A 24,357-nucleotide genomic window follows, 5' to 3' on the forward strand; every position below is an offset into this window, starting at 1 on the left:
CAAATTTCTGTGTAGCTTAGTGTTGTGGCATGACATAATGTTTGAAATAAATGTTGTAAGCAAGAGACTCCAAGGTGTTGACCTTGACATATCTGGAGCAATGGAACAACTGGACAAAGCAAAGTCATACCTACAGTTTTACCGCTCAGATGAGGGATTTCAAAATGTTTGAAAAGTGCAGAGAAGTTGTTAGAGGAACTTGACACTGAAGCTATTTTCCCACCCATTCAAGGATATAAGAGTCACCACAGAAGAAGACATTTTGATGACGAGGCACGGGATAATCCCATCAGAGACCCCAAACAACAATTCAAAGTTGAATTCTTTAACCAGGTGCTAGATTGTGCAATACAGTCAGTTGAAGAACATTTCATGCAGCTGAAGGAACACAGCAGTATGTTTGGGATGTTGTATGATATTCCAAAACTCCTCACTGTCCCTGAAGAAGACCTACACCAGCAATGCAGGGCACTAGAGACAGTGTTGACACATGATGATATTGATGCGAGTGATTTAGGTGATGAACTGAAAGCCCTTTCAAGATACATTTCAGCAGGATCAGCTCCAAAGGCTGTCCTGGAATATATGTGCACAAAGAAGATGACTCACCTCTTTCCAAATGCTTTTGTTGCTCTGCGCATACTTCTAACACTTCCTGTAGCAGTTGCCAGTGGAGAACGCACCTTCTCCAAGCTGCAGTTAATAAAAACGCATCTGTGCTCCACAATGACACAGGATAGGCTGGTCGGCCTTGCAACCATCTCAACAGAGCATGAGCTGGCCCAGACGGTGGACCTTCAGCAGGAAGCAGTTCAAATCTTTGCAGCCAAGAAGGCATGGAAAGCACCACTTTGATTATTCAAACAGACAAAAATGCCAGTGTTCACTCTGCAGACAAGAAAAGTTACATTTGCTGTTCAGGCGTTTAAAAGTTAAATGTTACTTAAAATTTTGGAACAAGGCATTTTAAGTTGTTAGTTCAACGCTACGAACTGCTGCCTGCACAATTTGCGACCTGTAGTTGCTACTGACATCTCTATTCTCCCTTTTACTGCCATGAAACAATTTGCTGCCTTTGCCTTTCCCCATCCTGCCGTCCAGAGGGAGCATTCCCATCGCAACTTGCTACCTGTCACCTTTCCCCATCCTCTACCTTTCCCCATCTCCTGGCCCAGGGGTAACAGAGCGCGATGATGGGGGTTCCCCTCTCACAGTAGTGCTACCTCTCCCTTTCCTCATGCTCTGGTCCAGGGGCAGCGCGTTATAGGTTTAAACCTATCGCCTATTAATTTGAAAAATATGAAAAAAGAAAAGGAGGACTTGTGGCACCTTAGAGACTAAAATTTATTTGAGCATGAGCTTTCGTGATCTACAGCTCAAAGTGAGCTGTAGCTTATGCTCAAATAAATTTGTTAGTCTCTAAGGTGCCACAAGTACTCCTTTTCTTTTTGCGGATACAGACTAACATGGCTGCTACTCTGAAATTTCATTTGGTGACCCCTAGTTTTTATGTTATGAGAAGAAGTAAACAACACTTCTTTATTTACTTTCTCCACACTCGTCATGATTTTATAGACCTCTATCATATCCCTGCTTAGTCGTCCCTTTTCCAAGCTGAAAAGTCCCAATCTCATTAATCTCTCCTCATATGGCAGCTGTTCCATACCCCTAATAGTTTTTGTTGCCCTTTTCCGAACCTTTTCCAATATATCTTTTTTGAGATGGGGCAACCACATCTGCACGCAGTATTCAAGATGTGGGCGTACCAGGGATTTATATACAGGCAATATGATATTTTCTGTCTTATTATCCACCCCTTTCCGAATGATTCCCAACATTCTGTTTGCTTTTTTGACTGCCGCTGCAGTCCTGATTCTCTGCCTGGTTCAGTACTGGCCTTAGCGTGGTCTCCCCGCAAGGGACCTTCCACCAGCTGGGGATGGATAGAGCCCAGCACGAGTCCATGCTCCTGACGCTAGGGTGAGAGGGAAGTATAGCACAGGAACTGGTGGGAGACACTTCCTTAACTCTTTATTTCCCAGTTTTCAGAGGTTGACATATGGGTTCCTTTCATGTTCTGGGAGAGTACAAGGCACTGATGGTCAACCTGCACTCTGTGTTAATGATGTTTTCCAGTAGTGAAGCTTGTCTTTCATATAAAAAATAAAAATTGAGCAAATTTCTAGTCCTTATAATTGCCGAGAGAAGCAGAAAAATGTGACCTGAGTGTGCCCTAAAGGCTGATTATTGGACCTAAAAAATGTACCCTACTTTCCAATTGTAAATAGTATGTGCACGTTCATACATCACAAAATGGGAATGGGCGATGGGCTGGATGATTCCCTGTTCTGTTCATTCCCTCTGGGGCACCTGGCATTGGCCACTGTCGGAAGACAGGATACTAGGCTAGATGGACCTTTGGTCTGACCCAGTCTGGCCATTATGATATAATGGTTCCTTCTAACCTTGGAATCCATAGCTCTGTATTGGTGGAAACCTCTCTTGTTTGAATTCAGAAGTGTCTTCTAAAAAATTAATCTGGAGATTTTAATTAATAATTGTCGTAGGAAAATATCCTTATGAAAACTTACCCTCTTTCTCTGCCTTGGAGATCAGAAAGTTCAGTTGATAGGGCAGGGTCTCTAGAGGAAGAAAAGATCAGAGGAGAGGTGATTTGCCCCTTTCTTGTAGGAAAATAGCCTCATGAAAACGGGGCTGGATTCACAAAGAAATTTAGGCAAGCTGACGCTTAGCATCACAACACCCAACGCTTAGGCACCTAGAAAGTCACTGTGATTCACAAAGCCAGAGTCAGGCTCCCAGGCAATCTGCACCATGAATGGGGAGAGAGATGCGCCTTGGAATGAGCTTCATAAAAGCCAGCATGCTAGGCGACTCCCTGCTTACGCCAGCCAGTGGGAAATGCCAAGGTGCGGGGGTGTGCTAAGCCCTGTCCCCCTCAGGGAGTTCGGCGACCGAATCTGGGCAGCACCGTAGGCGCCTCCCTCGGCGTGGGATTCTCAGCTGCGAGCCCTCTCTTGATGACCGGCACCTGTGCCATTTTTTTTGGCAAGAAGCCTGGCGGGGGAAGGAAACCCACCTCGCTCGTAACTTTTAGCCCTGTGGTTAGAACACTCAGCTGGCCTTTGGGAGACCCCTGGTTCAAGTCAAGCCTGTGCCGCAGAGGGAGCAGGGATTTGAAATGGGATCTACCACCTCTCAAGGAGTGCCCTAATCTCTGGGCTGCAGGATTGTCTGATACTGGGTGCCCACATGCTCTCCTGTGGGAGAGGTTCCACTGGGGATAATCAATAATTCATTGGGCCAGAGGCAGAGAGAAATCATGAGAACGTCCCAGGTGGTTAGAGCATGCTCTTGGGAGGGATGCCCAGAAGCCTGTCCCGCTGCTCAATTATTTATACACAGTGGATCAGATTCAAAAGGGGCAACAGAGAGGCCTATATCAGACCCCTGTTGGAATCCCTTCTTCCCCTCAGGGGGACAGAGGATTGGAACTGGGGATCTCCCACATCCCAGGTCAGTACCCTAATCACAGAGCTATACATTATAAGGGAGCTCCTCTTTCCCTAGAGCCTGGTTCTTTTGGGTAAGTTCACATATAGGGCCCGAGTCAGTAAGCGAGCTCAGAGCAGGCATTTCAGATTGTGGCCCTGTAGGTGAGTTAGGAGGAGGAACCCCTTTCTTTCCCCAGTTCGTGTATCTCTCTGGGGCTTAGGTGTCTTGGTAGCTGGACTGGAACTGCAGTGCGCATGCACAGAGGCAGAAACATAGGTGCCTAGGGGACTTTTACCGCAAAAATAGAGGTGATGAGTAATTTTAGGCACCTACAAGGTTTGGTTGCAGCTGAGTGGGGGGTCTTTGTGAATCCCAGTGTGGTCTGATTCTGGGACTGAGGTGCCTAAAATGGCAAGTAGACCCCCTCACCCCAAGTCCTTTTGTGAATCTAGCCCATACCCTTTCTCTCTGCATTTGAGCTCAGTTCATAGGGCTGGGTCTCAAGAGAAAGGAAGGATTGGAAGAGAGGTGATTTCATGTTGTCTTGACTCTGGTGACATTTCTACCGTTAATTAATGTAACCGTGATTGAGAGAGACAAGCTTTGGAGCTTACTCAGAGCTCTTCTTCAGGTCCGTGTAGCTCAAAAGCTTGTCTCTGTCACCAACAGGAGTTGGTCCAATAAAAGCTATGTCCTCCCCCACCCTGTCTAATATCCTGGGGCTGACACGGCTGTCGCAACATGGCATGGAACCGTGCTGTAATTCTGAGACACAGCCCAAAGGAAAAGACCACAGAATGAGAGGCAGGTCGGAATGGGGAGACCTTTCCAGTGAGACCAAACTAAAGTGAAATCATCGTCCAAAATATATCGTCCATCTCCTGCCTTACTCCAATGATCTCAAAGCACTCGGTGGCATTCACTACTTAGCACAACAAGGTAGGATGGCCATTATTTCCTCCTTTTTCAAGATGGAGGAACTTGAGGTACAGAGTCTGGGATTTTCAAAAGGGCTGAGGCCACGTGGTGGCCAACTCCCATTGACAGTCAGAGAGAGATGGGGCCTAAATCCCCTAGGTCCCTTGGAAAATCCCAGCCATGGAGGTGAAATTCAACATTTTCTAAAACATCTGGCGATTGTGTGTCTCTGAAATGCTGAGTGGCCAATTTTGACACCCATGGTTGGGTCTGAGACAATCCAAGTGGAGGCCTGGCAAACTGGCATCAGCCCTGAGCCCTCCCCATCCCACCCACAGACGTCTAGCTGTGACGAGCTGAGAACTAATAGGCCAGAGTCCAACTCCTTCCACAGTCAGAGGCACATCTCGATGTGCCATCGCCATATCATGAGCCCAAATAACTGTTAAGTTACCTTTGAATTTCTTCAGAGCCTCCTGTAGACAAACATTTCTTTGGGAAGAGACGCCAATTCTCTCGCTCACATCCTGTGACACAGCCATTGGTTTCTTGAACTTCACCTTCTCACACCTGGGGGGGGGGGAGGGGGAAACACCCTAAATCTTTTCTTTCTTGAGAATGAGCTACCAGAGGCTGCTCTCTTGTGGGCTCAATGAGAGCTTCTAACTCCCACTGGTGAGACAATTCATCTCCTCACTGGAGTTTTTAAATGCCTAGCTCCTCCAATGGGAGTTAAAGAGAGTAAGGGGTCCACAGGCTGCCCCTCAGAGAGAAGGGCCTAATCTCATGGGAAAGGATGCTCCAGTGGTTAAGGGGTTGCTGTAGGACTCTGGAAACCTATGTTCCACTCCCTGCTCTGCCACAGCCTCCCTGCATGGCCTTGGGCAAGTCACTTAAGGCTTGATTTTTAAAGGTGCCTCCTGGGATTTTCAAAAGCACCTAACCAAGTCAGGCTCCCAACTGCCACTGACCACAATGGGAGGTGCCTAACTCGCTTAGCTGCTTTGGAAAACCCCACCAAGTGCCTAGCTACGTCTCAGGTGACTAAATGCCCTGCAAAATCTGACCCTGGGGGGAAGTCCCCTTCTAGCACCACGACGCGTGAGGGGGAGTGGGAAGGAGTCACATACCTGCTCCAGGTGCTTTTGATGTCCTAGAAAAGAGAAAGAGTTCAGTCCCAAGTGCCACAAGATGCGGATCGCTTCTGCTCTGCAGGGGACTTGCTTTGCCATCCCTAGTTGAGCTCGAGATGCAGTTCTCTGCAGTTAGCAACTTCAAAAGTCCATTCACAGATTTCGATGGAATGGGACCCCTAAGCACACACCATGACTGTGGGTTTTCTCCTTCTAAATTCTATGGCATTTGCTCAAACAGACTGATCAGACGCATGAATCCTTGACTGCCACATGCAACTGCTGTGTCCAGAGCGTTTGCCTTTCTCCATGTATGCAATTCTGCTCAGCAGTTCTGGAAGCTGGATTCATTCTCATTTCTTAATAGGCCCTGCAAAGAACTTTGCTTTCCTAATCTCTCACTTCCTAGAAAGTGGAGTTGTGCCTTTTATTGCTTTCATATCGTTAGGGCCCTTCATTTTCAGTTTTTATTTTAGTTAATTTTTCCTGGGATTTTATCAGTGTTTATTACCACAATAAAAACAGGTGCAAATCAGTGCAGAAAACTATTAAGTTTTCTGGTTAAATATCGGGGTTTGTTTTGGTGGATGGAAAGACAGGGAGAAAAAGTATTCAGTAGATGAATGCTTTGAATTCTGTTCATCCCTGTGGTTTGCTGCAGAACTAAAACAGAACTCAAAGCACAAGGGCCCCCCTGAGTTTAAGAAAACAATATATCTGTAATCCCCAAATAAAACGTTTCATTTGAACAAACAGGTTACTGGTGTAGAATCACAGAATATCAGGGTTGGAAGGGACCTCAGGAGGTCATCTAGTCCAAGCCCCTGCTCAAAGCAGGGCCACTCCCCAGCTAAATCATCGCAGCCAGGGCTTTGTCAAGCCTGACCCTAAAAGCCACTAAGGAAGAAGATTCCACCACCTCCCTAGGTAACCCATTCCAGTGCTTCACCACCCTCCTACTGAAAAAGTTTTTCCTAATATCCAACCTAAACTTCCCCCACTGCAACTTCAGACCATTACTCCTTGTTCTGGCATCTGGTTACCACTGAGAACAGTCTAGATCCATCCTCTTTGGAACCCCCTTTCAGGTAATTGAAAGCAGCTATCAAAAAATCCTCCCCCATTCTGCTCTTCTGCAGACTAAGCAATCCCAGTTCCCTCAGCCTCTTCTCATAAGTCATGTGCTCCAGCCCCCTAATCATTTTTGTAGCCCTCCGCTGGACTCTTTCCACATCCTTCTTGTAGCGGGGGGCCCAAAACTGGACACGGTACTCCAAGTGAGGTCTCACCAATGCCGAATAGATGGGAATGATCACGTCCCTCAATCTGCTGGCAATGCCCCTACTTATACAGCCCAAAATGCCGTTGGACTTCTTCACAACAAGGGCAGATTGTTGACTCATATCCAGCTTCTCGTCCACTGTAACCCCTAGGTCCTTTTCTGCAGAACTGCTGCCTAGCCATTCGGTCCCTAGTTTGTAGCAGTTCATGGGATTCTTCTGTCCTAAGTGCACTTGTCCTTGTTGAACCTCATCAGATTTCTTTTGGCCCAATCCTCTAGTTTGTCTAGGTTCCTCTGTATCCTATCCCTACCCTCCAGCATATCTACCCCTCCTCCCAGTTTAGTGTCATCTGCAGGTGCAATTGCTGAGGGTGCAATCCACACCATCCTCCAGATCATTAATGAAGATATTGAACAAAACCGGCCCCAGGACTGACCCTTGGGGCACTCTGCTTGACACTGGCTGCCAACTAGATATGGAGCCATCGATCACTACCTGTTGAGCCTGACAATCTAGTCAGCTTTCTATCCACCTTATAGTCCATTCATCCAGCCCATACTTCTTTAACTTGCTGGCCAGAATGCTGTGGGAGACCGTATCAAAAGCTTTGCTTAGAACGATTAGTCTATAAATATTCACCTTCGATAATTGGGCCACACCATTTGCAGCGCATACGCTCAACTTCATCCTTCTCTCCTGTTGTTGTTTCTTTAGCCCTTTTGAATACTTCCTTGTGTTCTGAAATGTATTCTGATGTAGATTTTCATTTTCTTCCCATTTTAGTGCGTCAAATCTTTAACCCATTGTCTACTAACAGTTTGAAATGTGTACTTGGTGGGCGTGTGATTTATCAGTAGGTTCAGACGCACACGCACTTCAGAGCTTGCGTGCGTGCCTGTTGGTTTATTGTGTGCATCTGCTAGAACAATACGCTCTTTCTTCAGCGGGCAGCTTTGCATATACACACAGACTAATGTATTATCGGAATACAGAGATCTCATGCAATGTATTGTATTTTCTTAATAAAACAAGTTTTTTGTATATATTTGAATGATAAAAAAGTAGGATGAAAATCAGAAAAACCTCAATAATACTTTTTTGTAAAACCCAGAAATTTTTTGGTAAAAATTGGTTTAAACTGAAAATGAAAGGGCTTACACAGGATGTCTCAAAAAGGCCTGAACCATCTGCCTTTAAAACAGCAAAACTGTTTCCACATTGGAAATATTAGAAATGTCACATTTTGTTTTCCCTCACTTCGCTAAAGGACACACTGACAGTCTCCATTGTGGAGTAGGACCTCTCCAAGAACTTAATAAACTCCAAAGCTAATCAATCAGAATCTCTCCCTTCCCTGGGCAGGGATCTGGGTGTCTCTAACTGTCTCACCTGCAGGAATTCACTTGTTGGCTGCTGACACTTCTCTTCTATCTCACTGATCAAGTCACCGAGACGGGAAATCTTTTCAGACAGTTTGGTGACATTTTCATCCTGTATCTTCACAATTTCCTTGTCCAGCTCTTCCAGTTGGGCCAGCAGGAGTCGCTCTTGCTCATCCAGGAACTACCGCAGTTGCTCAAATTCAGACATGATCTTCTGCCTCTCAGCTTCTATCTTTCCCTATAATGAAGGGACAGAAACAGGAAAGGACAGATCAAAGACAAGGGTTGCCAGATGTCCAGTTTTCAACTGGGAAGTCCAGTCAAAAGGGAAACCTGGCAGTGTCCGGTCAGCACTGCTGACTGGACATGAGAAGTCCGGTTACCCACAGTAACTGGCTTCCACCACCAGAGGGCGAGAGGAGCAGCAGATGCTGCTGGAGCCTGGAGGAGCACTCAGGGATGGCTCCATGGGGGGGAGAAAAGTACCGGCATCTCCCCCATCCTGCTCCAATCACCCCTCCACCCCTGGAGCGTGGCCCTCCCTCTCCCACCCTGCCCCAGTCACCTCCACCACACCCCTAGAGCTCTGCTCAGCTGGCAGGGGGAGGGAGGTGGAGAGAGCAGCAAGCGACAGTGGGAGAGGGACAGAGGAGGGGGGGGCGGGACCTCGAGGGAAAGTGGCGGCAGGGCACAGGGCAGGTTCCAGTGCTCAGCATCCGGTTTTCACAAATGAGAAAGTTGGACATCCCAGACTCTCCCCATGTCCCTGATAGGAACAGTTCTTAGAGCCCTCTTTTCATATCAACCTACTACAAACACATGGTTGAGATTTCAGGAGAATATGCCTGACAGTCTCTCAGCTGGCCTGAATGAACAACATGTTCCGAAGTGCCTTCGGGACGTACGCCTCCAGTTCCCATTTTCAAAAGGTCACTTTGGATGCTAAGGAGCCTAAGTTTCTTTGAAAGTGACTTTTGAAAATAGGACAGCTCTCCCTGCATTTTAAGCCCCTAAATACCTTTGAGAATCTGGCCCTTAACCACTTGCAAAATTGTTAACCCTAGGCTCCGAAATCACTTAGGCACTTCTGAAAATGGCACCCAATCTCTCTAAAATGATGAGTTTTCAGGTCTGAGTGGCTCAGTATATTCTGTTGATCATCTAGAATCTTCCAATAGCAGAAAGGTTGGAAGGGGGGAGGTCTGACTCAGAATCAGAAATACATTGGCAGAGAGTTGTGGAGAAGACTGAAGAAGGAAAGGGTTCTGCTGGTTATCCACATAAAACACCAGTTACAAAACACACCATGCAAAATGCTTCTTCTCCAGCTTTTGCATGTTTCATCTGGCATTCTGTTAATTACACTGTCCCAGAGGAAACCAGTTGTGCCTGGTGGAGATTCAGGAGGAAGATTTCTGAGATACAAAATAGCCACTGGGTGCCTAAGTCCTGCTGACAGTCCATATGAATTAGGCACCTAATCACCATACGTGCCTTTGAAAATCTCCCCTGAAATCAGAGTTTGTAGCTGGATGTGTGGGGAATAAGATCAGTGCTTTGAGTTGAAACTGGAAGCCAGTGGAGGAATGAGCCCAGAGGGATGATAAACAAAGATAAACATGATCACACCCTGCAAGGGTGTCTCAACAAGAGACAAAGTGCTTGAGGTTATCAAGATGATGTTTAAAAAAACTGTGAATGGTACAGAGTAGAACCGTGGTTCTCAAACTTTTTTACTGGCGACCCCTTTCACATAGCAAGCCTCTGAGTGCGACCCCCCGAATAAATTAAAAATACTTTTTAATATTTTTAACACCATTATAAATGCTGGAGGAAAAGCGGGGTTTGGGGTGGAGGTTGACAGCTCACGACCCCCCATGTAATAACCTTGCGACCCCCTGAGGGGTCCCGACCCCCAGTTTGAGAACCCCTGGAGTAGACGTTTCTGGATACCAGGGAATAATGTACGGATTATCAAGAGGAGCGAAGTTCGGTTTCAGATCGAGAGGCGTAAGGAATCCATACTCTGCAATATCCCCGATTGGGGGTAAGAGGTTAAGGGGTCAAAGTACAGACACTGAGACATGAGGGTACGTTGTTTATATAATAGCTATGTTCAGGTGTGGTGTATAATGGGTGGACACAATCATGAGGATGGACTGACCCTCATTTTGTGAGATTTAACGTTCAGTGAGTTTATGGTTCCAGTTCATATGGTCCAACGGACAAAGTCTCTCGGTCCCCAATACATCACAGCTCACCCTGATCTGAGCTTGACCTTGCTCCCAGTTAGCACATTTTATCTCAGTTTAACTGGACAAGGTGAACCCTACACACCACACTAGGGTCAAATTAAACTAGGTTCAAAATGTTTGCCTGTGAGGGCCTTGCACCAGAACAAAGACATTACATTAAAAAGTGATTTGAGGTACATCTGTACTACACAAATGTTGTGGTGGTGTGTAGAGGACGTACACTATATGCACCCGCTAACATGGGCATAAATAGCAGTGTAAATGGCGAGGCATGGCTTAAGCAAGTAGAGTCGCAATATGCCTGAACCCTCTGGGTATAAACCCTACACACAGGGCTCTATACGCCCCCAAGCAGGGCCTCCCCCATCTACACTGAGTGTCCCGCTGCTTCCCCAGTGCCAGAGCCTTTCCCCACCACAGGAAAAGGCTCCAGGGAGTGGAGGAAGGCTCCGGCCGCTCCGCTGCCTCCCCCTGCTGGAGTCTTTTATTCACACATGTAGCTACACATGACAGTGTGGACACAGCCTGTTTCTCACTGTGCTGTGTAGCTACACATACCCTACAGGATGCCCCCAGCGGTGTGCCGTGTAGACGTAGCCATAGCTAAATCAAAGCAGTGCTGCGTGTAGACAAGGGCTGACACTCTCCCCACAGAGAGAAATATCACCCCTGACTGATGTAACTTCTGGACCATAACAATGGGGACCTACCAGATATTCCTGGCTTTGCGTCTCTGCATCCTGTTTCCACTCCAGAAGTTCTCCTCTCTCTTGCTTCAGTGTGTTCAATTGGGTTTGAATTTGTTCCTGAGGCAAGAAAAAACAATGTTGGGGTGGGGGGGGGGGAAGGTCAGCCTGCTGAGGAGTCTGTCCTCTGTGCAATTTATATACAGTGCAGTGCTGATTTCATTATCTGAAGCTGGGATTTTCAAAGAAGTCTCATGAAGTTGGGTTCTCAGCTACCATTGACTTTCCATCTCCCTCTCAAGTTGCCCCAGGACGGTGCTCATGGCAATGTCACAATTGACTCTTGAGAGGTGGGAGATTCAAATCTCTTCTCCTCACCAGGCAGAGGGAGAACTTGAACTGGAGTCTCCCCATACAAGGTGAGTGCCCTACCCGCAGGCTAACAGTTATGAAGAAAGTCTTCAACCTCTTCCCCGGCCACGTTGTGCGGAGCAACACAGGTGCAGAACTCCATCTTGCATGAAACAGCTTAGGTAGCTAAGCCACTCGACTCCAGGAGAGGGGTTCCCAGGTGTGGATCAGAGACAGGCCCATTCCTACACCAAACTCTGAGGGAGTTGGGGCTTAGGACACACCCCTCTCATCAGTATCTCCGGAGGGCTAGTCTCCCCAGCTAGCACGCTGGCTTTTGTGGATGCCTCTCTCCCCCCACATGCCTAATTCAGGATTTGTTGTTCCAAACTGTACCAGATGACTGGAGGATAGCTGATGGAAAGCCAGCTTTTTTAAAAAGGCTCCAGAGGAAATCCTGGCAATTACAGGCCGGCAACTGTAAGGGCTTGTCTGATTGTCAGATGCTGGGACTGGGCAACAGGGAATTAATCCTTTGATAACTGCCGGGTTCTGTTCATTCCCTCTGGGGCACCTGGCATTGGCCACTGTTGGAAGACACGATACTGGGCTACATGGACCACTGGTCTGACTCAGTGCAGCCGTTCTTATGTCCTTAGTGATTTTCTAGGTGCCTAAAAGTTAGGCATTGCAGCGCTGAGCATCACAACACCCAAGTGCATTTGGGGATTCGGGCCTAAATCTCCTTTGCAAATGGGACTTCGGCCCTAAAGTCAGTTGGTGCTCTTGAAAATGTGCTCGAAGGATCTTCTTCTGTAATTCACCGGGGGTGAGGTGTTGCAGAGCCACAGAGAGGATTTAAAAGCACAGCTCCCATTCATTTCATGGCAGCTGGGCATCTCAGGCCCCATTGTCAGCCCTGCTTACTTTCCTTCTATGCTGTATATGTCATGCTGCCAGGGAAGAGAGAGGCCTTGGGGGCACCAGACCTAATATAGAGACTTAGGGACTCTGTCTAGAACAGCCCTTTGCCTCCAGCGAATCCTCCAAGTGCTGCAGGGCAAAGGGTTGAAGTCGTATCCATTTTGCAGCAGTGTAGGGTAGGGTGCCCTGCTCCCAGGCAATGACAGAGAAAACTATATGAAGAAAGCTGGACATCAGAGAGTTAAAGCTGAGCAACTTAAAGGGAAGGGAGTTTTGGTAAGAATGTTTAACACACTTTAAAAAAAAATAGTACATTAAACTCCAGTGCCTAATGAACACTTGGGAGAAAGAGACTCCTGGTTAAAAATCCAACACACTCACAAGGTGCATAAATATTGTGCTCGATTGTTCGGCATGGGGGAAAGGGCTTGTTCAACATGGTCCTTGGAATCAGCCATTTTCTTCCTTTAATCTTATTGTGGCACTACTAGAGCCCACTTCGTCCTTACAGCTAGCGTGGCGTACAGCACAGCGGATTCTGCCCCGAGGGGATTGCTCTGTCCAACAGGCTTTTTAAGGTTCCAATCCACTTGGGCTTCATGGGCCCTAGAATGTTGCAAAACTTCAAAGGTTGTATGGGCAGGACGTGAGCCACTGGTTCAGGGAGGCTAACCCCCAGTCTGGCCCCTTCTGCCAGAGGCCCCCCCAGACCAGCCATGGGGGAAGAGCTGCAGATCCCCGGCAGGAAGCAAGAGGGAGTCTGGGGGTGGAGGGGGCCACGCAGGGCTGTGCCTCCCCTGGCCCGTCATACCCGTCGCCCATGATTTCTGCTTCAGGAGCAGCGAAGTGACCATCCTTCAGCAAACCCGGGAAAACGGGAATTCATCATCCTGGTTTTTCCTTGAGGAAAAGGTTACGCAGATTAACCTTTGTTTCTTAAACAGAAATCTTTCAGGGCACCTTATGCGTCAGAAAGTAGCAGAGAACAAACTCCTTGAGAACACTGCTGACCATGTGTTATTTTTCTGTGGCTCGCCTGAAAGCAGCGGTCATCAGCTGTGAAATGCTCAAGCTGGGGCGCTACGGCTCCAGTCTGCAGCTGTGCTGAGATGTTGGTAATGTGACGGTACAGAACTGCATGACAGGAGTGATGAGAGGCGGTGTGGTCGAGTGGCTAGGGTACTAGGATGGGCATGGGGAGGCCAGGGTTTAATTCCTGGCTCTCCTACTGAGCTGCTTTGTGGGCTTGGTTAAGTCACTGCCGCTTCTGTGCCTCTGTTTCCCTCCCACTCCTTTGATTTGTCTCCGAGCATGCCCACCAGATCAGGCCCCGTAGAGGAGAGAAGCAGAATGCCTGGTTTTCCCCAGCTCATGGATTGCTCTGGGTGTGGCCAGGAGACAGGCAGCCAGATGCCATGGGGGGCAGCTGTGCACATGCCCAGAGACAGAAACACAGGCACTGAAAGAAGTTGTACCCTGAATACACAGGCACTGAGTGAGTCTGGGCTCCTCCATAATGACAGGTTTCAGAGTAGCAGCCGTGTTAGTCTGTATTCGCAAAAAGAAAAGGAGGACTTGTGGCACCTTAGAGACTAACCAATTTATTTGAGCATGAGCTTTCGTGAGCTGCAGCTCACTTCATCGGATGCATAAAAGTGGATTATCATACACATTGTAAGGAGAGTGATCACTTTAGATAAGCTATTACCAGCAGGAGAGTGGGGTGGGGGGAGAAAACCTTTTGAAGTGATAAACACCCATTTTTTCATGCTCTGTGTGTATAAAAACATCCTCACTGCATTTTCCACTTTTATGCATCCGATGAAGTGAGCTGTAGCTCACGAAAGCTTATGCTCAAATAAATTGGTTAGTCTCTAAGGTGCCACAAGTACTCCTTTTCTTTTTGGGCTCCTACAGGAATTCTGGGGATTGCAGTGGAGCCTCAAACTGGCATTTAGGTGCCTAAACTCCAGATTTATCCACTTAAATCTGGGGTATAGACACCTTAAGTACCTTTCAGAATCCCCAGCCTTTGTCTACCTTGACTGTTTACATCAGTGGTCCCCAAACTGGAGCACAGAGGAACATTTGAGGGAGCATGGCAGGGCCAAGACCAGCCCCCACAAGGGGCAGGAAGGGAGTGCCACTCAGATCTGCTATGGCCCCCTTGGCCCTGGCTCCTACCCCAGCTCCACTCCCAGCCCCAGTCTTGACCCTGGCTCTGCTCCCAAACCCAGTTTGAGCCCCCGACTCCCGGCCCAGCCCCACTTCCAACCCCAAGACACCCCCACAGCTGTGGCCCCAGCCTCTGATTGTGGCCCCACTCACAGTTCCCAACTGCAGCTGCGGGTGGGGGGCCATAGCCAGGGTAAGGGAGAGCCTGAGGGGAAAAATTTGGGGACCACTGGTTTAGACTCTCTGTGTGTTTGTACAGAGCCTCGCACAACAAGGGCCCTGATCTCGGTGCCGTTAGGAGCTATTGTAATACAAATTGCAAACATGCCCAAACCGAAGTAATTACCCTGCACAGCAGATTCCTACCTTGTAGGCCTGGGCAGCCTCCTCTGTGGGGACCACCCTGTGAGTACGGTGAGCCCGGGACTCTCTGCAGATCACACAGATGAGCATTTGGTCCTGGTTACAGAAGAGTTTGAAAGGCTCCTGGTGCGCCTTGCACCAACCTTCTCCTGCTGCTGTTTGGAAACTCAGCTGCTTGGCTATTTCCACAAAGTTCCCCAGTTGTCTGTTCGGCCTGAGGGTCCTCTGGGGAAAGTCCTCTGCACTGAGGACAGGAGACAGCTGTATCCGATCCCTCTCAGCACTGGGTGATGCAGGCTTGGCAGAAACCGTGCCAGCAATCTAAAAACACGGGATCCTTATAAAAACTCAGACAGATGGAGCAAGTTGCTTCATCTTGGAAGCTTTTCAGAGGATTCACTGCAGCCATGGCTCCCTGCAGACAGTGTCACAGGGATCTAAGATGTGGTTTAACCCCAACTGGGCGTTTTTCACGTGGCTTCTTTGGGGGCTTTTTTGGCTGCTTTTTTTTTTTTTAAATGTCCTGCCGGAGAACATGATTGGCTCCCTGTTGCCCAATCCCTCTCCCAACACCCAAAGCAAGGAGAGGGGAAGAAACCAGGACTCTGAGACTGACAGTTCCCAGGGCCAATGGGGGAGAGGCCAGTGCGACAGGTCAGCCTGATAGGGCATTACAGATGAAGGAGGGAACCTGGAATCCAGCTCAGTCAGCTGTGGGTTGGGTTCGTCTTCCCTAAGTGAGGTCCTCGCGGTGAGAGTGTTGCATGATGCGTGTGTGTGTGTCCGTGCCCTGCAGTGCCTACTCTCTCCCCACCGCCTGCCTCCTGCCTGGACTGCTCGGGGGGTTGGGTGAGCTGATAACAGTGGGCTGTGGTCAGTGATCTTTCTGTTGGTGCATTTCTGGTGGTGGTGTTGCACCTGCATGGGGGAGGGGGGACGCAGGCAGTGGGTGACAGGGGGTTGCAAAGCTGGGGGGGGCTGCAGCACAGCTTGGGCCAAGTTGGGGCTGGGGAGGACTGGGGAGTGGCCAGGCTGGGTTTGGGGGTTGTGGGGGGAGGGAGTGGCGTGCACAGCACCACCGCTGTTGGCCAGTGATGCTTGGGGCATTTCTGGTGGGGTGGTGCGCTGTTGAGGGGGGTCTTTTGGGGGTCCGGTGTTATTACGGCTGTACTAGCGGTCGGCCACTGGCATGATGGACATGGACCGGTGCCGACCCAAAGCAGATTGGCTTGTTTTGGGTGATTTGGAGGGGTGGGGAACGTAGGCAGAAATTAAACCTTGTCTGTCTGAGGAGAGGAATGAAACTGATGTGTAAAAAGTTGCTTAAATCCACCTCCGATTTTGCTTTGGTTTAGTGTCTATAATGGGGCTACTCAGTCTGCTGCCTCAATTTTGTCACTGGAACATAGTGACGCTGATCCAGGCTGGATCAAATCCAGGGCCCAACTACACCAGAATCCTGTCTCCAGCAGCAGTCGGCCCCAGGTGTCTCTGAGGAAGATGGAAGAACCACACAGTCGACAGATTCTACACCACATAGTAAACCCGGGCTCAGATTCAGGTTTAAGGCCAGACCCCTCTCTGGACCTCAGTTTCCACACCTCTAAAATGGGGTCAATGATAGTGACAATGATAGGCTCAGCTCCCAACCCTAGCAGCTTGGCTGTTCCATGCCCTACTGTGTACCGAAACTGACTTGAAAGGACTATCCAAGCCCCTCCCAGGCCTGTTCCCATTGTGGGTCTCTCTCCTGGCCGAGCACAGGCTGTTCTTATATCGTCCAACAGGCTTGGATCCTAGTTACATGCTGCTCCTTCTCATGTGACCCCTGCACTTATTCCCTTCACCTGGGGATAGGTTCAGTTGAGCTACTTCCCCTTTCATGGCTATCTCACCCTGGGACAGCCTGAAACTGGAAACCTGTGCTCGAACAGTAACTGTTTGCTAGGAAAGGTGCTGAAGACACAATGGAAGAGGAAATCCTTTGGACTGGATTGAAATTATTCCAAAGGAAAGTGAATGAGAGAAAATGTCCAGCGTTATCCTCCTAGCGAAAGAAATAATTGAAGGTCAGAAAGGACCATTCTGTCCATCTTCTGTGTAACACAAGCCCTAGAACGTCACCGAGTGCTTCCTCCAGAAAACCTACTACGTGGGACTGAGCCAGATCACGACTTCTGGAAAGACATCTCCAAGCATTAGAGCCAGCTGGTCAGAAACAATCTTTCTTCTCCAGTGACGTGAAGTTAAAGGACACGGAGAAGAAGAAAACCTCGACTCAGGTTGTTACTGGAGCTGAAGCAGAGAGACCAGGACAAACACGGCTAGGGCCCAGGACTGACTATCAGCAGATCTGCCATTTTCTCTTCCTGGCTTTTTGACCATGAGCGAATCTCTTTGCTTCTGTGTGCCTCAGTTTCCACGACTATAAAATAAAGTTACTCAAGGTTATGTTTTTTCCTCTCCTGTTTTTCAAGGCGGGACACTTAGATACATTTGGGGCCTGTCTACGCTACCGGTCTAGAGTGTATTTGTAAGCTGATGACCCCCACATGTTGTTCAGAAGCTGTGGATGACACAAGCTCCCTATGTTTGTTCTGTGCTTAGCCCCTAGGGCACAGCTGGGCTGGGCGGCTTTTTCTCGCTGTGCTGTGCGGAGCAGGTTCTGAGCACGAGGGATACGAAGAGGCTCTCAAGGACTAATTCTTGAAAATAAATATCAAAGAATCATAGAATATCAGGGTTGGAAGGGACCTCAGGAGGTCATCTAGTCCAAGCCTCTGCTCAAAGCAGGACCAATCCCCAATTTTTGACCCAAATGGCCCCCCTCAAGGATTGAGCTCACAACCCTGGGTTTAGCAGGCCAATGCTCAAACCACTGAGCTATCCCTCCCCCCAAATAGAACTGCTATCCCTCCCCCCCAAAATAGAACTGCAACCCAAATAAAAAATCACTGCTGCTAACATTGGTGGGTGATAAAATAGTAGCAGAGTGGTAATTAAGGATGAGGAGAGGGCAGTGACACAGAGCAATCGGATCCCTTGATAAGCTGGAGCCATTCAAAGAAAACAAGTTGGAAAAGAACCAAATGAAGGGTCCTATAGCTAGCGACAAGCATGCAGGCCACACCTACAGAGTGGGGAAGTGTATCCAGGAAAGCACTGACTGTGAAGAGGATTTAGGGCCATGCTAGGCAAGCCATTCAACATGAGCACCCAGGGGGATGCTGTGGTGAACAGGGCTAAAGCCATCATTAGATGTATGAAAAGAGCAGTGAGGAGCATAGGGAGGTGACACACCATGAGGAAGACAGATCATGGAGTCCTGCATTCAGTTTTGGCGTCCACCTTTGAAAAAAGATTTGGAAATATTGGAGATGGGGCAGCAAAAAGCAATGAAACGTTTTGTGGGCTGGAGAAAAATGCCTGTAAATGAGCTATTGAAAGAGCTCAGCCTGTTTAGATGATAAAAAAGATCGGGAGGTGACGTCATTGAAGTGTTGACGTGACTTCACGGAGAGAAAATATCGGGTATGAAAGGGCTCATTAATCTAGCCGAGAAAAGCATAACAGTGGCTGGAAACTCAAAAGAGACCAATTCGTATTCAAAAGAGGGCACACATATTCAACCGTGAGGATGAATCACCAAAGGAACAAACTAGAAAGGGAAGTGGTGGGAATTCCCCACCACTTGATGTCTTCTAATGAAGACGAGATGCCTTTCTGGAATGTGTGTAGTCAAAAACTAGCTACTTTGCTCTCCAGAAAGCATGTGATATGCAGGGGGTGAGATGACATGCTCTAATTGTCTCTTCTGTCCATAAAGTCTGCTCATGTATGAAAAACTGAGCATAGCATGGGGAGAAGCCTTTGATGTTTTACTGTGTTGGGCTTGAGCCCACAATGAACGCTCATTGCGTGGGGTGATCCAGGGGAAGCAGCTGAAACATCCAATGTGGCTGGACAGGGGCAGGACATCAGCACTGCAGGGGAGGGGTGGGTGTGGCAGTGACATCACAAGGGCCTTTGGCAGGACCTCAGCCTATTGGACAAAGGTGGTGGGGAGGCGATGATCTCACAGAGAGATCTTGACATCAGCCAGGCAGGACAGGGGTGCAGGACAGGGGCAACCTTGGAGATCCCTGTGGCTTTGCTTCAGCACGTCTCCTTCTCGAGGTCTCTCCTGGAGGACTGAGAGAGCATTCACTTGTACGTTCGTGAGCGCAAGGAGGACCCTCTTCGGAGTTTTCTCCTTTTCTTGTAGTGGTTTTGCTCGAAAACAGACGTCCCTATAGAAAAGGTAAGAGCCTCGGAGAGGTTTGGAACCTGTTCAGTCTGATCTATCACGTGCCGGCTGATTTTTAGGAAAGGAAAAGCCTCGATTGTGGGGGCAGTATTTTATTTCCGACCTAGGACTTTGTCCCTTAGAATTACTGGGGACGTTGGGGTTTCTCCTTTTTGTTTTCCCTTTTCCTGTCTCTCCCTCTTTTCTCGTCTTCTCTTGCATCTTTGTCCCTTTCCCCTGCTTTCCTTTCACCACCAGGACCTGTCTGTGCATGTGGAGTTGGGGATGGAGGGGAGGCGGGGGGGGTTTTGCATTCCAACTCTCATTGCGGGAGGCCCTCCCAAAGACAAGTGGCTGGAATGGTGCTCTAAGAGTGACTCCCTCCGGTGGTGACCCGGGACATCTGGTGAGAACTCTCAGCTTTCTGCTTCTCAGAGTCTCAATGCTGATTGGGGGAGCTTGGGGCTATTGTGAGGGAGGAGGCTCAGGTCTTTGTTACCCTCTTTTAAGACCAAGGAAATAGGCTGTAACCAAACATGTATTTGATTGCTCTTTCCGCTTTTCTCCATTCATTGTCTTTGAGTAATTCACGATTCTCTCTCTAATGGGCTAGTTCTTCTAAAACACTTACTAAAGAATTAGGTTTTTATAAAGCCAAATGCAACCCCATAGCTCCAGTTACAAAGGAGTCAGGTGGCACCCTACAGAATGGGGGACAATCCGCTGGAAAGCATTGACCCTGAAAAGGATTTCGGGGCCATAGTGGACGAGCTCCTCAACATGATCTGTCAGTGTGAAACTGTGTTAAAAAAGGTGAAAGCCATTCTTGGCTGGATAGAGTAGTGAGGATGGAAAGGGAAGTGAAAGAGCATTGGTGAGACTGATGTTGGAATGTTGAATCCAGTTCTTGTGTCCACATTTTGAATATTATGTTAAAACAATTGGAGAGGGTACAGAAAAGATTTGTAAGTGAGTGATGGGGATGATGCCTTCTAATGAGACATTGAAAAAGCTCAATCTGTTTAGTATATACAAAAGAAGAAGGAGAGGTGAGTTGCTTGACTTCATGGAGAGAAAATGTTGAGTGTAAATGGCTCTTTTTATGTAGCAGAGGCATGACAAGACCCCATGGATGGAAGCAGAAATCAGAAAAAGTATAATGACAATAAGACCCAAATTTGTAAGAGGGTGGTTCGTCATTGGCACAAAGAACCAAGAGAAATGATGGCTTCTCCATCTCTTGATCACTTTGAATAAAGACGAGATGCCTTTCTGGAAAACGCTGAGTAAAAGAAAAGCCCAGCTCTTCTGACATACAGGAGGCCTTAGGATACGCAGGGGATCAGATTAAATGCTCTAACGGTTCCTTCTGGCCATAAAGTCAACTAACTTGTGAAAACCTAATTGCGGCCTGGGGAAGAACCTCTGTGTTCGACTGTGTAGTCGGTGTCACCTCACAAGGAAGAGTCATTGAGTGGGATGATCCAGGGGAAGCAGCTCAAACATCCAGTGTGGCTGGACAGGGGCAGGACATCAGCACTGCAAGGGAGGGGTGGGTGTGGCATTGACATCACAAGGGCCTTTGGCAGGACCTCAGCCTATTGGACAAAGGTGGTGGGGAGGCGATGATCTCACAGAGAGATCTTGACATCAGCCAGGCAGGACAGGGGTGCAGGACAGGGGCAACCTCGGAGATCCCTGTGGCTTTGCTTCAGCACGTCTCCTTCTCGAGGTCTCTCCTGGAGGACTGAGAGAGCATTCACTTGCACGTTCGTGAGCGCAAGGAGGACCCTCTTCGGAGTTTTCTCCTTTTCTTTTAGTGGTTTTACTCGAAAGCAGACGTCCCTATATAGAAGGTAAGAGCCTCAGAGAGGTTTGGAACCTGTTCAGTCTGATCCATCAGGTGCCGGCTGATTTTTGGGCAAGGAAAACATTAGATTGTGGGGGCAGTATTTTATTTCCGACCTAGGACTTTGTCCCTTAGAATCACTGGGGACGTTGGGGTTTCTCCTTTTTGTTTTCCCTTTTTCTCTGTCCCTCCTACTTTTCTCTTCTTGCTTCCTTTTTTCTTTTCCTCTGCTCTCCTCCCACCACCAGGAGCTCTGTGTGTGGAGCGGGGGCCGGACGGGGGGGGGGGGGGGGTGTTGTGGGAGGCCCACACAGAGAGGTGAGACTGGAATAGTGCTCCGAGAGTGATTCCCTCGGGGGTAACCAGGGCCATTCTTTGGGCTATTTGTTGAGAACCCTTAGCCTCCCACCCCTCAAAGTCTCAACCTTGATTGGCTGAGGAGGGAGCTATTGACAGGGAGGAAACTCTAGTCTTTGTTGTTCTCTTTTATGACCAAGCAAATAAGTCACAACCAGTTAAATGTTTGACCAATGTGGATGCTGCTCTCCATTCATTGTCTCGGAGCAGTTCGTGATCCTCTCCAACATTCCAATTCTTCTCAAATACTTGCTGAATAATTACTATGAACCATTGTTGGTCTGTAGCTCATTTGAGAGCAACTCTGCTACTGACTGGCTGCATCAGCTAAGACAAGTCCCTGCTCCTTTCTCAGCCTTCGTTTCTCCTTCTGTCAAGAACGAATAACAATCCTCTCCCACCTACCTCGCCATGGGTGGATGCTGGGGATCCACTGAAGAGTGTCACTCGGAGCAGTGCAGACTAGGGGTGTCCTATCACACTGAGCCATATCCGATTATGACCTAATATTCTATTGGATTTGTATTTTATTCTTTTGAAATTGTGAAGAGCAGCAACTACTTAGCTCAGACTGAAGCATCTCATCTAATTTTCTAGATCATAGTTGGTTTCAGAGTAGCAGCCGTGTTAGTCTGTATTCGCAAAAAGAACAGGAGGACTTGTGGCACCTTAGAGACGAACCAATTTATTTGAGCATAAGCTTTCGTGAGATACAGATGCATCCGATGAAGTGAGCTGGAGCTCACGAAAGCTTATGCTCAAATAAATTCGTTAGTCTCTAAGGTGCCACAAGTCCTCCTTTTTCTTTTTGCTAGATCATAGTGTCTCCCCTTTGTGAACGACGAGACAGTTTAATGCACTGTGACAAACAGGAGATGCTCTTATTTTGCAAACAAATATTTTTGCAAAGAAATTTCATCCTACTTCTTATGATTTCAAGAAACAAAGTGGTTTCGTCTGAATGGATTTTCTGACAGAAAATGGTTTCCATGAAAATGTTCACACCTGATTTCCTGGGCTTTATCCTGCCTCTGGGGGGTTGTTGTCTGTTTGTTTGAACAGGAGTCAGGACTGTTGTCTTCTCTTTCTGGCTCTGTCACCGCTTTGCTGTGTGACACCTTGGGTAGGTCCAATGGGAACAGGGTCAATTCTCTAAGTCCAGGCAGCAGGGAGCCTGGGTGAGATAAGGGATGTTAAGGCCGTCTGCGAAGGAGAAAGGGATGTTTCCAGGTGATGAATGTCAAGAATTCTAAACTTTGCTAAAATGGCTATTCTTGAGAAAGAAGAACTAGTTGGGGCCAAACTTTAACCATTGTTTTTTTTAAAGCCCATTCAGGGATGTGAGTCCCAGAGAGCCATAGAGAGGGGGAGCAACTTGCCCAAAGTCCCACAGATCAATAGGCAGCAATGGAAGCAGGAGTGACCCTCTCTCTCAAAGTCAGGGGGACCAGACATTAGGGCCTGGTTGCAATTGCCAGCTGTGGGAGGGAGTGTGCGGCAGTGGTTAGTGAAGGGGTCCATCCATGGCTCTGACATTCAGTGTGGCCCTGAGCCGGTAGCTGAGGCCCGTTTGCCATCAGTAGGGTTGGGGTCCCATGGCTACAGCCCAGTGGGTTTGGGAGGCTCCAGGAAGGTGTGTAAAGTGCTGGGATGTCAGGATCCCGGAGGCGCTGTCACCTCCACCCTAGGGCCGTGTTCTGCACCCCCCTGCTGCTGGCTGAGTTTCTCCGTCCCTTGGCAATCAGACAGACTCTTGTTTTCACAGCCAGTCGATCGCCCTCGTGTCATCACCCTGCCTGCTGGCTGGGCAGGGTAACTCCTGAGGTCACCACCCTCTCCAGCCTGCCTTGGGCTTGGAGAGTGAGGAGGAGGGCGAGGGACGTCTGCTGACCCTGAACATCCGCCATCCATCATCCCATCACTGAGAGCAAGTGAGTGGCATTCGGGTTCCTCGGTGGCTTCCCCTGTCTGTCTGGGGAGAGGCAGAAACGGGGAGAGACTATCTCCAAAGGGGGATTTCCTTTGCAAACAGCCCCCAAGAGCCCCTCACTCTTGGGCCAGGCAGGGGCTTCTCCAGAGCCATCTCCAGTGTGTTTGGAAAGGTTCCAGCAATGGGGCTCCCAGCCCTTCCCTTGTGGGACACTGTTCCCCAGGCTGAGAGTCTCCCTGTGAGCTGCTGAGCCTGGAAATCAATGGGGAACGAGGAGGGCCCTGGTCTTCCTGTGCCTAGGCTCTTTGTGACTTTGACGTGGTGAATGGTTTCCCAGGAGAAGTCCAGACTCCTGGGTTCTCTTCCTTCTCTAGCCTGGGTGGGAGAGTGGCCTGGGACGACAGGAGCGGGCTGCTTGTCCAGAGGAACCGGTGGTGTTTGGGACTGACCCCACTGCTCGAAAAGGATGAGACTTCCTGGATATTGCAGCAGCAGGGATTATGAGGGGGAACGTTGGGAGCAGATCATGCAATGAACTCCTGCTTGTGTGTGTAGATGGCACTCCCTGCACTCCTGTGGGGGCAGAGGGGGCTGCTGTGGTTGGAGCAGGGAGGAGGAGGGACAGAAAAGGCCCAGGAATGAAAGGCTGCCTTGAGCCCAGATTCACCCCTGCTCCCCGCTCGGTTCCAGGATGGCCAGGCTCCTGCGGATGTTGCGGAGGAAGGCTCTGCAGGTGGCCCCAGAGCCTGAGGGAAGCAGCTGCCACCTTCCCAAGGGGCAGAGCAAGCCCTGCGTCCCCGCTGGCGGGGAAGCAGGTCCCGTCCAGGCCAGACGGCGGAAGTGCCCGGCCTTCTGGAAAAGGACCCCGGCTCCCGGTGCAGGCGCCGAGCTGGGAGAGGCCCCGACCAGGCCCCAGTGGAGCTGGCCCAGGCTGCGGTTTGGCAGACAGG

The 24,357-nt window shown here is 48.9% G+C and overlaps 1 long non-coding RNA gene and 1 pseudogene across 1 annotated transcript; both read right to left on the bottom strand.

Annotated features, from left to right (window-relative positions):
• Window positions 1–727: 727 nt before the first annotated feature.
• On the bottom strand, window positions 728–6,749 carry LOC142069107 (uncharacterized). Its single transcript, XR_012664958.1, has 4 exons — window positions 5,565–6,749; window positions 4,889–5,004; window positions 2,592–2,642; window positions 728–888 (listed from the first exon to the last, which is right to left on the bottom strand). It is a non-coding gene; the product is annotated as an uncharacterized LOC142069107 (long non-coding RNA).
• Window positions 6,750–8,413: 1,664 nt separating this feature from the next.
• LOC142068972 (zinc finger protein RFP-like) lies at window positions 8,414–15,853 on the bottom strand (annotated as a pseudogene).
• Window positions 15,854–24,357: the final 8,504 nt, after the last annotated feature.

The sequence above is a fragment of the Caretta caretta genome, chromosome 14 (assembly GCF_965140235.1).
Source record: "Caretta caretta isolate rCarCar2 chromosome 14, rCarCar1.hap1, whole genome shotgun sequence".
Taxonomy (NCBI): domain Eukaryota; kingdom Metazoa; phylum Chordata; order Testudines; family Cheloniidae; genus Caretta; species Caretta caretta.